At 47.0% G+C, this 13909-nt stretch overlaps 1 protein-coding gene across 1 annotated transcript in view; it reads left to right on the plus strand.

The window, feature by feature from the left end:
- The first annotated feature begins 264 nt into the window (after window positions 1–264).
- B3GALT5 (beta-1,3-galactosyltransferase 5) overlaps window positions 265–13909 on the plus strand; it is a 32239-nt gene continuing 18594 nt past the window's right edge. The window contains exon 1 of the mRNA XM_085083543.1: window positions 265–811. The gene's annotated coding sequence lies outside the window, so the exon portion shown is untranslated. The remainder of the gene's footprint in view (window positions 812–13909) is intronic.

Genomic DNA, 13909 nt, shown 5'->3' on the forward strand with positions numbered 1-13909 from the left:
GAAGCTGACAATGTCAACAGGTCCAGGAAGGGATTGGGCAGTGTTAGCAACAGGAGGCTCATGAATGGATATACAGCCTGGGATATGTCCACAACATCTCTAATCCAAGGAATCATAGCTGCTGGAGGCTGAGAAAAGAAGGAATGAAATACAGCACACTAAATAGCTTTGCCTATTTCCACTTTCAAAGCCTCAATGCCAGGCTAGGTGAGCCACTGATTTTACCATTTCATATGTTCCTTCAGGTGATTCCTTTTCCTGGGGAAAATTTTCCTCATCTCACCAGCAGCCAAATCAGGACATTACTGCAGAGATTTTGAGCAGAAGGCTGGACTTTGGGGAGAATGGAAGACAATATGATCACCAAACTGTTAATCACTCTGGCAGTGTGGTAAATTCAATGTGAGTTGTGCCTTGATGTATTCCCAGGCTGCCTGAGCTTCCTGTGGCTGATGAACCATGAGATGCACTTTTTTTCCCCCAGAACAAAAAGCCTGAGTGTAGTCAGGACATCAGGCAGGGCCACAGGCTCTGGGCTCAAAACAAAAACCCACCACACTTTGCATATCCTTGTTAAGGCAGAAATACAGCAGTGATCTTCTCCAGAGGGTCTAATCTGGGAAGGCTGGGAGGGAATGTGAGGAATGCTAAGCCTCCCACGTGGGAAGGACACACTGCCCTGGTCTTCAGCTGTGGCTGAGGTGAAACAGCAAAAGGGATAGCAGGAGATCCTTCAGCAGCACAGAAGTTTGGGACATTCCTTGGGATCAGCATGTGCTGATTGATCATCCTTCCTGCCAGGAGAAAAGGAGTGAGTATGCCATGGATAAACTGAGGGCAGGCTGCTGCTCGGTGATTTTAGCCATAATGTTAATTCTGCTTACATAAGCTTAATTCTTTCTGCAGTAATTTAGTGCAACTGGGGGAAGAATTAAGTCTTTTCTAAACTACAGCTGAATGAAAATCAGTGGCACAAATTTGCGAGCTGTTGACTTAAATGAGCTTGGAAGGACACTGTCTGCATTTTTATATCATTCCTGTTGTACTGGGAGAAGCAACTGCAGCTGGTTTAACACAGAGCTCCCAGTACAGGACATTTCACAGGCTTCAGGAATCCATGGATGCAAAATCCCTCCAGTGCACCCCAGTTACACACAAACCAGCAGGCTGTTCTCTTTTTTTTTTTTTTTTGGTGACACTTTGGTATGTAAAGCATTTTCCTTGGATGATTGATGCTTGAAACTTCTCGTATCCTGAAACAAGCTAAAATTAGAAAGGCTTCAAGCTATGCTTCCTACAGATCCATATATGTCATAGGATGTGGCTGTTGGCACTTTAGGATGATTGATTGTCAAGTTTCACAGGCTGCTGAAGTGTAAAAGAAGTGATTTCAAGTGCCATGGCAAGCAACAAAGTGGATGGAGTTAGTTGTTTGTTTTGTGGGAAAATAAATACCAGGTGCTTCACTGTGTTGCTAACAAAGGGTTTGGAATAGCAGGTCCAGAAAGCAACTTGGGCCATGGGTTGAACCAACAAATTGTGTGAATGGTTTTCTCCTAAGAAAACTCTTAGTGAATTCATTGGAGAGGAATTGAGCTGTTCAGTAGCTTTGCCAGAGCAGTGCCACTTTTCAAGCAACCACATCTCTTCACCCACCTTCCAAGCAATAAAACTTCCATACAGTCTTCTCTTTAATGTGAAAATAGCGTTAAAGGAGGTAAGTCTGTTTGTCTGCATCCTTTGACAACTTCAGAAAGCTGGAAATGTACTTGACTTATCATCTGGGAAGCTGAGAACTCCAGACAGTTATTTCTTCAGGAAGCAGATTGTGAGTTTTGGGTTTGGTGTCAAATAATCCTGAAGGATGCTTGTTGTTCCCATCATCTCCAAGCAAGAAGCACAGGGAGGGAGCAACAAATCTCAGCTGAGGCTCATCTTAACAAGTTTCTGTCTCCATTTAGCTCAGGGGAAAGTCACTGCTTGGCTACTGGAGATGCAGAGTTGGGTGACACAAATCAAGGGCTCTAAAGGCCAAATGAGGTGTGGAGAACCTGCTGCACATTTCCTGCTTCAGAACACACCAGCCATGGCTCTGCATGCCCTGATGACTTTCTGTCACTGAGAATTTGGGATCATTCATGTTGGAAAAGACCATTAAGATCACTGAGTCCAACCACAAACTTAACCACTGCCAGCCTCACCACTAAAAAAATGTCCTTAGGAGTCACATCGACACTTTTAAATACCTCCAGGGATAAAAGTAGGACGGAATTGTAGAGTCTTTATCTCAGAGAAGTGAAGGGTGAATTTCTGAGAACACCTGGCACTGCTCTAGGGACCACAGTTTGTTTGAGGCACTGTACCTTTCTCTTTCAGGGCGTTTGATTTGTGAGGAATAGTGCTGTCACTGGATTAAAGAGAAGTTGAGTTTTGATACCAGCTCATCCAAGCCCTTTTTTTGAACACAGACTACCCAGTTAACTTCCTTGCACCTTTCTTGCCCTATGAAAGTGATAAAATATTGTAGAAAATTTGTGGGAATAAAATCAAAGTATCGATTTGATACTTTGCTAGCACTAATCAAAAGATGAAAGTATAACTGCACCTTCTTCCTTTGTTAAGATTATTTGCTTCTGAGTTTCCCATTCCCCTTTAAAAAGGATAAAATTTTTCCCCCCATCACACTGATGTCTGACAGCTATCAAACCTTCTCCTTCACATTTTATTTTCACTGCTTTCCTCACCAAACTATCCCATTAAGCAGCCTGCAGAAGAAATGTTCACCTTTCCCTCACTTTTGCTCACTGGATGACCATGAAGGTCTCTTCCAACCTTGATGATTCTGTGATTCTGTGACATTTTGAAGTAAAACAGAACTTATCAGTGTTTCCTACTTCACTGAAGAAAAGTTTGGAGCATATTTCTGTGACTGCAGAGGCTACTTGGCTGTGCATGTAGAGGAAGATGTCACACAGAGTGCCTTCTTGCCAGCTAGCTGGGATTTTGCTGAGAGGTGTGGAAAAAAAAGCTGTTAGCACCTCTCCTTTCTCAGCAGTGTAATCCCTCCGGAAAATGTAGCCCCAGAAAAAGAACCCTGGAGGCAGAAAACAATGCAAAAATTTAAAAGAACTTTTTTTTTTTAAACTTTTTTTTTTTCTCCTTAAGTGTGTAGCACCAGAGTGGAGCTCAGTGGATCAAAGAGAAACCCAGGGGGATCTTCTCCCTCTCCACAACTCCTTGACAGGAGGGTGCAGCCAGGTGGGAGTCAGATTTTCCCCCCAGGGAACAAGGAACAGGACAGGAGGAAGTTGGCCTCGAGTTGTACTAAGGGAAATTTCAATTGGTTATTACAAAATATTTATTCAAGGACAGGGTTGTCAAGCATTGGAATGGATTTCCCTTACCCCTCACCATGGGGATTTGTTTGTTTGTTTGAATATTTTGTTTTAACAAAAGTGAAGCACCTCCTCAATAGGCTCAACAGAAATAAATAAAACAGGCACATTCTCTTCCAGCTTCCCTCTGGCCAGGGAGGTGACAGTTTTTGCCTCTCATTGCACATGAGTGATTCCCAGCAGTCAATGATGGAGCAGGAATATTGGCTTTCTGTGTGCTCCACTACTTTTCCATAAGCTTTAGAGCATTGCTGGATTTTAATGCTGGGCAGTGCTGCACCCAGTTGAAACGTGTTGGATATCCATGTACTCCTAATCAGATAAATCACAAAAAGAAAATTATCTTCTGGTCAGCTTCAGGCAGGTTTTGGGGGAGTTGCCAGTGTCACCCATCCAGACACAAATGTAAGAGGTGGAGGAAGCAGCTCTTGGAGGACTTGGGTGGCCAAAATTTGAGTAGGAAGTCACCCAGCCCTGCTGTGGTGAGGACACCTCCAGCTGATCCTTAGCACTGGGAGAGGAGAAGGCTGTGGGGAAGGAGGAGAGGTCAGCAGGGTAGAGAAAACCTCCAAGGGTGGCTCCTGGGACTGTATTTCACATCAGCCCAGAACAGAATGTGTGCCAAAGAAGTCTGAACTGGCAGGGAGTTGGGGAGCATTGCCAGAGTGGAGGAACACAGGACAGCACCCCAGAAAGCAGGGAAAGATCCCAAAGCAGAGATGTCAGATAAAATTTGGGGGCCTGGAGTCCCAGCATCCTGTGCTTTGGGGGCTAATAGGAATTTCTGATAGAAACTGGGATTCTGTCCTCCTAGGATTGGCACAGGAGGCAGAAGGTTTGTGAGCACAGGTTTGTCTCCAAGCCATGGGGAGCTGTAATGTGATGCAGAGGTAGCAAAGAGGAATGTGATGAGTAGATATCCCAAGGAGTTATTTTCAGAAGCAAAGGGAATACCAAGTCACATAGCAGAGCACTGCCCTGGCATCTCCTTTGGGGCAGGTCCTGGGCAATGTTTGAATCCTGACCAAAAAGGTTAAATTAACACTGAGAGGTCAGGGAAAAGCCATTCCAGTTATCCAGGTCTTGAGAGGAGGCAACAGGACCTTGGTCAGTGTAGTGCAGCAACATTTCCAGTCTGGAAATTCCCAAAAATGCTGGATGATGAAATTCCAAAAATGCTGAATGATGAAATTCCAAAAATGCTGGATGATTCAGGAATAGAGAATACACAAAGCTGGAGAAGGAACTTAGTCCAGAGGAAGGGAAAATAATATGTCTGTGGCAGAGGTGCAGAGCAGCACAGTACACGTCAGGAGGAACATGGAATGTAAAGAAGGAGAGGCAGCAAATACTGGATGTACAGACCTGGGGATACCTGTAGTGTGTTAGAGGCACTTGAAAAGAGTGGATTCAACCAGTGCTAACTGTCCTTAGCAAATTATTCTGCACTCCTGTTCTTAGCAGTGTGTTTTTAACCCTTGGTGATCCTTGCCTGACTGTTACAGTTCCAAACCTCAGCATCAACCTCTTCCCCAAGCGACTCCTGCTAAAAACACAGATATTTTCCTGCCTGCTGTCTTCAGGGGGGCCTGTTGAAGTGTCTGCTGCAAGTCACACATCAGAGAGCCTGGCAGACACTCGATCCCTGTGGCGTCAGCGGGTGGGACTCAGAATCCTGTGCCGGGATAATCCCCGGGAGGGGACAGAGCCTCTTTGGGTTACAGACAGAGCAGAGCTCACCCCGGCGGGCAGCAGGGCTTAGCGACGTGCCACAGAGGAAGGTCACACACTCCTGAAGGGTGCCCTGTCGGGCTGGGGTTTCGTTTCCAATTTAGACAGCAGAAACTCGGGAAGTTCTTCTTCTTTGCTTGGTGAGATCACCTGTGGGATTCTGTCCTTCTGTCCTGCTCAGGTGAGAGCTCACCTGCAGAGCTGCTCCGGCCCTGGGGCTCAGCACAGCAAGGAGCTGGAGCTGCTGGAGAGAGTGCAGAGGAGGCAGCAGGATGAGCAGAGGGATGGAGCAGCTCTGCTGGGAGGAAAGGCTGGCAGAGCTGGGATTGTTCAGCCTGGAGAGGAGAAGCTTTGGGATGACCTCATTGTGGCCTTTTGGTGCCTGAAGGAGCTGCAGGAAACATGGAGAGAGACAATTGCCAAGGGCTGCAGGGACAGGACACAGGGAATGGCTGCAAAGTGCCAGAGGGCAGGGAGAGATGGGATCTTGGGAATTAGGAATTCTTTATTTTGAGAGGTCCTGGCACAAGTTTCCCAGAGAATTTTTTGGCTGCCCCATCGCTGGAAGCATTTCTCAGTGACATGGCTTACTTGCAGAAAGAAAACCCAACAGCTGCCTTTGGTAAAAAACAATAACTCCAGCAGGTTTTCTGTTATTTCCTGTGAGTTGGATGAGTTTTTTGTACAAAGCATTTCCACTAAAGGAGTTTCATGAAAAAAAAGAAAAATTCCACAAAAACAAAGCTCAATGAGCTCATCAAATTTTGCCTGAATTTTTTTTTAAAGGAAGCATTTCCCCTCTTTCTTTAAGAGCAAGGGCTGGGGAACAGTCCTTGTATTGAGAACAATCCTCTGTATTGAGAAGATGCCAAAAATGGAACTTCTAACTCCTGTAGCCACTGCCCTCTCTACCAAAGCTTGGCCATACAAACCCAATACAAAACTCCAAAGTCTCCAATTGCTTAAAGATTTGATGGTTTAATATTTGCAGGCCAACACTGGCTGAATCTCTAAAAGCTGGGATTTGATTTAGTGGGCAAGAGGAAACAAGGACAGGTACATTTACTGCTCATCTATGTTTTACTGCCCTGTATGAAAGATTAATGAGCTCTGGACTTGTGGGCAGCCAGTTTTCCTGGCCTGACTCACACTAAAGAGGAGCTGGAGGGGTTGGAGGTGCTGATACCCCCATGGCTGGGTGAGGACAGTGCACCCTGCTCTGGGGTGGGTCATGATTTTGATCTCCTGAGAAAAGGGTGGTTGAGAGGCAGAATATAAACCAGAGATCAGATAAAATGCTTCTAAGTGGACCAAGTTGTAATATATGCAAATTTTTTTTGTTTTTTAAAAAATATTCTTTTCACAGAAGCATTGAGGTTGGAGAAGACCTTCAAAACCATCCAGTCCCATTAACTCAGAACCATTATCATCACCCCAAACCATGTCCCAAAATGTCACATTCAGAGACCTCCTGAACACTTCAGAGACTCCACCACCTCCCTGGGCAGCTCATTCCAATGCCTGACCACTCTGGCAGGGAAAAAGTTTGTTTCTAATAGCTAAACTGAACTTCTACTGGCACAACTTGAGGCCATTTCCTCTCATTCTTTCACTTGAGAATCAACTTTCATGTTTAAAAAATGCCATTCATGTGAAGTCACCTGGCAAGCAAGCCCTTGGAAATAAATACATAAACACTCATCTGGACACTGCCCTCAATGTCCACACTTTGGACATCACATTTTGTGAGGCAGAGTGGAAGAGAGCTGAAGTAAAACACATGAGCTGTGGCCACTTTGGCTGCAGGAAGAGCTGAACTCTGTGCGGGAGCAGGGAGCAAAGGCTGGGGCTGTTCAGCTTGGTGTTTGGGCAGAGTCTGCTCCACCAACCATTTATTTTATTGAGTGACCCTTAAATACACTCTGGGTGTCTCCTTGTGAGAGGTGAGGGATGCCAGCACCAGCTCAGGGTACAGAAATGAGGGAGATCTCCTCCACAGCCAGACATCCTGCAGAGAGGGAATGTTGGTCACAGCAAGCCCTGGAGCTGCAGGCTGGGCAGAGGGGCTGAGAGCTGGGCAAGCCCTGGGGGTGCTGTGACAGCAGCTGGACACAGCCAGGGGGACAAGGGGGACAAGAGGCCAATGGCAGCTGGGCTGGATCAGGAGTTGTGTGTCCAGCAGGAGCAAGGCAGGGATTGTCCCTCTGTGCTGGGCACTGAGAGGCTCCTGCAGGGCTGTGTCCAGTTCTGGTGCTGCAGGAGAGACCTGGAGGGGCTGCAGAGTGTCCAGGGCAGGAACAGAGCTGGGAAGGGGCTGGAAAACTGCTGAGGGAGCTGGGAAAGAGCTGAGCCTGGAGCAAAGGAGGCTCAGGGGAACCTTGTGGCTCTGCAGAGCTGCTGCCAGGAGGGGACAGCCGGGGGGTCAGGCTGTGCTCCAGGGAACAGGGACAGCAGGAGAGGGAACAGCCTCAGGCTGGGCCAGGGGAGGCTCAGCTTGGCCAGCAGCAGGAATTTCTGCATGGAAAGGGTGCTCAGGCCTTGGCAGGAGCTGCCCAGGGAGGTTTGCAGTCCCCATCCCTGCAGGTGTCCCAGGAAGGCCTGGCTGTGGCACTCAGGGCTCTGGGCTGGGGACAAGGTGGAGACCAAAGTTTGGACTTGATGTTCTTGCAGGTCTTTTCCAGCCTCAACGATTCTGTGATTCTGTGTTTTAGCAGCAGGTGGAGCACACAGCAGTGGCACCTTTGGGGTTTTTCAGCAGTGCAGCTCCCAGAGGTTCCAGTGCAGCTCCCATCTCAGTCACATACCCTGTGAGTTCTTCATCCATGAGTTCCCTGCCTCATGTACTTGACAGTTCCTCAAGCAACAAAGAAAAAAAATTGGAAACTGACCACAGAGCAGATGTCAAGTGTGAGTTAAATACCCAGGAAATCATGGAGAAGATGGACATGTGGTTGACCAAACCCACTGTCATCCATCTGAACAAAAACCCAATCAAAAACCCAACACAGAAAAGAAAAAAAACCCATATTTTTAAATGTATAAATATTTAAAAGGCATGGATAAGTATTTGTGGAGCCAGGGGTATTACTCAATTTACAAAACTGCTGCAAATAATGCTCTGAGGGAACAGAAAATAGTGTGGTAGAGCAAGTGGATGGAGAATTGTACTGATAAACATGGTTTCCCCTGAAAAAATAGTGTAAAAGAGTTATAATTTTATTTCAGATACTGACATGGCAATATGTTATAGATCAGTTCCAGACCTAAGAAACAGAATGAGAATATAAATAATATGAATAAGAAATAAATGTTCGCAGAATCACTTTTTTTTCTTTTGTGAAAAACATGTTTCACTCCTTGGAATTCATCTTGAAACGGAGTGGAAACATTTCAAAGAGTAACAATGTCAAAAATCCTTCATTTCTGTTGAGCTTTTATGAGAACTTTTTTGAATTTCTAATTTTTTTGAAGGTAATATTGGATCACATTTCCTTTGCATCCCATTTTATACCAATGCTGTGCCCAGCAGCAGATTAACTTGTGCTCAGCTGGATTTCCAGCCTCCTGCTCTACACAGGGCTCTGCAGGACATTTGCAGGGCAGGGTGGGCTTTGTTTTTTTAAATTTGGAAACCTTGGTATACTTGGTTCCAACCCAAATGACCTGAAATTTCTCTCTTGACAAGCCCTTGTTTTGAATCAGATCAAAAAATATGCTATTTGGATACCTTCCCCTTGCCTTTTGCTCTCTTGCTGGCCCAGAACAGGAACATGCTGATAATAAATTTAAAAAAATAAAACCCCCAAAAAAAGCACATTAAACTCAGCAGCTCAGAAGGATCCATTTGTCAGAGCCAGAACCGAGTGAACATTTTTTGGCACTTCAATCAGGCTCCATCAAAACCTCCATCTCATGCTCTGCACCAGATAACAGTGCTCAGATCAATCAGGGCTGAGCAAACATTTGCAGGCAGACGAGGCTGGGAGGGAAGGAGTGGGAGTTTTATTCAACCTGCTTTGCAGTCATTGTTTGCCGGGGATCACATCCCTGCTGGGTGTTGTTCTTCCTTGGGGAGGGGATGGGATGTCAGCTCTGCCCTGTCCCCTGGCAGGATGCAGGTTCTCTGCTCCCAACAGGGTCCCAGCCATGGATTGCTCCGTGCTGATCCTACAGCACAATCCCAAATCCTGGGCTGCATCCTCCGACCTGCACAGCTCCAGGGTGAGCCCTGAGCTTCCATGGGATTTTTGTGACTGCCTCACTACTGACCCTTTCCTTTTCCCCCTTTTTTCCCTTTTCCCTTTCCTTTTTTCCCTTTTCCCTTTCCTTTTTTCCCTTTCTACCTTTCATTTTTCCCTTTTTCCCCCTTCCCTTTTTTCCTTTTTCCTTTCCCTTTTCCCCTTTCATTTTTCCCCTTTCCTTTTTTCCCTTTTTCCCTTTCATTTTCCCTTTTTCCCTTTCCTTTTCCCCCTTTTTCCCTTTCCCCCTTTTTCCTTTCCCTTTTCCCCTTTCCTTTTTTCCCTTTTTCCCTTTCATTTTCCCTTTTTCCCTTTCCTTTTCCCCCTTTTTCCCTTTCCCCCTTTTTCCTTTCCCTTTTCCCTTTCCTTTTTTCCCTTTTTCCCTTTCATTTTCCCTTTTTCCCTTTCCTTTTCCCCCTTTTTCCCTTTCCCCCTTTTTCCTTTCCCTTTTCCCCTTTCCTTTTTTCCCTTTCTCCCTTTCATTTTTCCCTTTTTCCCTTTTCCCCTTTTCAGCTTTTTCCTTTCCCTTTTTCCCTTTCCTTTTTTCCCTTTTTCCTCCTTCATTTTTTCCCTCTTTTTCCCTTTTCCCTTTTATCTTTCTTTTAAAAAAACAAAGTTAGCCTATTACTGCATTGTTTACAATTTTAATAAAATAGTACAACCGTTTGGTTGTTACCAGTCCTGAGTTCACTGTAATAAAAATGGCCCTGGCTTCTGCCTGGCTTTTTCCCTTTTTCCCTTTTCCCTTTCCCCCTTTCCATTTCCCTCCCCCTCTTCTTTTCCTTTTCTCTTTTTCTAATTCCAAATGAGGGGACAGGGCAAAAAAACCACAAACACAAAGAAAGCCTTCACGTACTTCCAGTTAATTGTGCAGTGGGCAGGGGCCAGAAAACAAAAAAAACCCCCAAATATGCTTTCCTTATTCCTTCAGGCAGAAGCCCTGGAGCATGTGATTTGATTAGCATCACTGTGAGAGCAATGCTCAGTGCTGCTGGGAGAGAGGACAGTCCTGGGGGGCTCTGGGGGTCACTGCTTCCCTCTATGTCCAGTCCCTGTCCCTCCAGAATATTCCTCACACAGATATGCCAAAATCTCCTTCCAGGAGAGGTTCAAACAGCCCAGGTAGTGAGGAGGAGGTTGTGCTGCACTTTTCTAGTGGCTCCAGCATTTCATAACCTGAGCTGTTTGTTGAAATAAGCCACATGCCTTAGTTAAAGCCTGAACAGCACCACTGCTAATCCCCCTAGTGCACAAGGAGGGATGTGGGAAGGTCTGGTGGCACTTGGGAGCATCAGTGCCACACTTCCATCCAGTGGGCTCTGGCAGGTGCTGGTGTTGTGCTCGAGGGGATGTGGAGGTGATGGGAAGAGTTAACAGGACTGAGCTCCTGGAAACCAGAGCAGGACATGGATGTAATCAGCTGAGATGGCTCAGAGAGGGGGGATGAGGAGGGAGCTGTGGCTCTATGTAGGTCACGGCTGGGGACAAACCTCTGAGCCCTGGCCAGCGTGAGGCCAGCAGGGATGAAGGAATTGTTCCCTGGGAGGGTGGGGAGGGATGGGATGGAATTCCCAGAGAAGCTGTGGCTGCCCCTGGATCCCTGGCAGTGTCCAAGGCCAGGGTGGACATTGGGGTTGGAGCAGCCTGGGACAGTGGAAGGTGTCCCTGCCATGGTGGGAAGGGTTGAACTTGACCATCTTTAACATCCCTTCCAACCCAAACCATTCTGTGATTCCATGACCCAAATATCCCAAGGGCAGGTGCCAAGGGGATGGGCAGACTCTTTTCAGTGGTGCCCAGCAGCAGGACAAGTCAAAAACTGCAAAACTTGAAGTTTCATGTGGATATGAAGGAAAACCTTCCTGTGGAGGTAACAAAGCACTGCAAGAGGCTCCCCAGAGAGGCTGTGGACTCTCCTTCTCTGGAGATATTCCAAACCTGCCTGGACACGATTCTGTCAGCAGGAAAAACCTTTCTGTGCTCTGAGGAATTAAAGTAGGACAAGAAGCAGCCCCAGGAGCACTGATGGGCACAGCAGTCAGCTGTGGGGATAGCACACAACACTGGCTGCCCACTTATCTCGTTACCTGCTGATGCTGAGAGCTATTTAGGCCTCTTGTTTGCACAAGTTGGGGTAGAATTTTAAATATTTTGATCTAATTAAGTGAGCACTGCTCCAACTTCCCTGTAGCAAAGGTGCTGTTATATAAATAAGTGAATATAAACCATGGGTATTGGATATCTGGTGTGTGTAGTTTAGCAACACAGCTTGCACTGCCTGCCAGAGATGTGGGTATGGAATCATGGAACACTTTGGGTTGGAAGGAACCTTAAAATTTATTTGATTCCACCCCCTGCCATGGCAGGGACATCTTCCACTGTCCCAGGCTGCTCCAAGCCCCAGTGTCCAACCTGGCCTTGGACACTGCCAGGGATCCAGGGGCAGCCACAGCTTCTCTGGGCAACACCCCATCAATTCTGCATCAGTAGAATTATAATCCTGAGGGCAGAAACCTGAGGGTAGAAACCATTCTGGTTTCAGGTACATCTGAGGGTAGAAACCATTTTGCTGCCTTACAAATAGGTTTTATTGGTAACAATTTTCCTCGTATTAGATTAGTCTGCACTGCTGTTAATGCAGTCTGTAACATAAACTGCACCCATTGAAGGGCTGAGGCTGTTATTTCAACCAAACTCCTCCTCCTGACTGAAAAAAACCCGTGTAGGTTCCCTGTAGAAAAACCTTGAAAGCGCAACATGAAAATTGGATTTCTACATGAAAATTAGATTTAATTTTGCATTAAACCGAACATCCTTGAAACTCCCCATGCAGTCAGGCAGTGAAGCCATCAAAACATCCCATTCCTCCATGGAGTGTTAGCCTGTAAATCAGTGACCCTCTTCAGCTGCAAGAGCTGCTGTGCTTTCCCCCACAGCTGCCCTGTCACACATGAGCTCAGGGAAACCCAAGGACAGAGCTCCTACTCACATTTTTCATAGTGGTGAGAAAAACAAATCGCAGCAAACCTCAACCCCAGACAAAGAATGGCATCTTCTGGTGGGTGTTTGCAGCCCGACAAACTCGTGTGTGGAAATGTTTACTGTCACTGAGCCAGGCCATGTCCACCCAGACTTGTCAGAGGAGGTGACAACACAGAGCCACTGATGCAATCAGCGATTCAGGCTGCTGGTTTTCCGCTTGAGGAATGGATGGGAGTGCTGGGGCTGAGTTTGGGGTTGAGTTTGGGTTGGAAGGCAGAAACACCTCTTGGTTCAAGCTGGATTTAAGTCATATGAGGAGTGGCTTGTGGAGCTGGGAAAGAGCTGAGGCTGGAGCAAAGGAGGCTCAGGGGAAGCTTGTGGCTCTGCACAGCTGCTGCCAGGAGGGGACAGCCGGGGGGTCAGGCTGTGCTCCAGGGAACAGGGACAGCAGGAGAGGGAACAGCCTCAGGCTGGGCCAGGGGAGGCTCAGCTTGGCCAGCAGCAGGAATTTCTGCATGGAAAGGGTGCTCAGGCCTTGGCAGGAGCTGCCCAGGGAGGTTTGCAGTCCCCATCCCTGCAGGTGTCCCAGGAAGGCCTGGCTGTGGCACTCAGTGCTCTGGGCTGGGGACAAGGTGGCCATTGGGCACAGCTGGGACTGCATGGGCTGGGAGGGCTTTTCCAGCTTTAATGATTTAATATCCTGCTCCATGAGCCCCACCTCCTCCTCATCCACTGAACAGCATCTACTCTCTCTCTCTCTTTTTTTTTTTTTTTTTTTAAAATTTGATCTGGCCTCTTTTGATGACTAAGGGAACAGGAAGATTACAGTTTAAGTATATAATTTTCATTTGATGTGACAGGTTAAAGCTACGTGCATTTAGAGCAGGCTTAGATTATTTTAGTTCAATTGCCACACTGATTTAGGCCCTGACTCACTCTTTTGAGTCCTGACTTCATGTAGATATATGTTGGCTTAAATCTACTGCTGGTGAAATGCAGGCACATGTATTTTTTTCATAAAATACAAAATTTTCAGTAATTTCAGTGCATTACTGTGCTGAAATGGTAGTGGTGGACTCACTCAGCAAACACAGTCCTGCACCAGGGGCAGAGAGGAGTAGATTGTGCTGGTTGGGTGGTTCTTTTCTCCCCAGCACAAAGTCTTGATATTCCAGAGTTTATTTTCCCTCCCCTCGTGGCCCTCCTGGGCGCTGGGCTGTGTGATCTGCTGTGCAGTGAGTGCTTTGGGACTGAGTGCCCTGCAGTCTCCTGGCTTTGCTGACAGCTGGGGAGGCTGAGAGGCGTGGAGAAGCAAATTGCTAAAACTCGCTGGGAGCAGTGGCCTGGAGGGGACTGGCCTGGCTGGAGGGAGTGGAAACTGCTTTGTGTGAATTGGCAAGGAATTCTCCCCCTCTGCCCTCCCTTGTGAGCCCCACTGCAGTGCTGTTTCCAGCTGTGGGTCCTCAGCATGGGAAAGGTGTGGATCTGCTGGAGTGAGTCCAGAGCAGGGACATGAGGATGATCCAAGAGCTGCCATGGATTCAGGCTGAGAGAGCTGGGATT

Source organism: Lichenostomus cassidix, chromosome 1 (genome assembly GCF_008360975.1).
Source record: "Lichenostomus cassidix isolate B80296 chromosome 1, HeHo_3.0, whole genome shotgun sequence".
NCBI classification, from domain to species: domain Eukaryota; kingdom Metazoa; phylum Chordata; class Aves; order Passeriformes; family Meliphagidae; genus Lichenostomus; species Lichenostomus cassidix.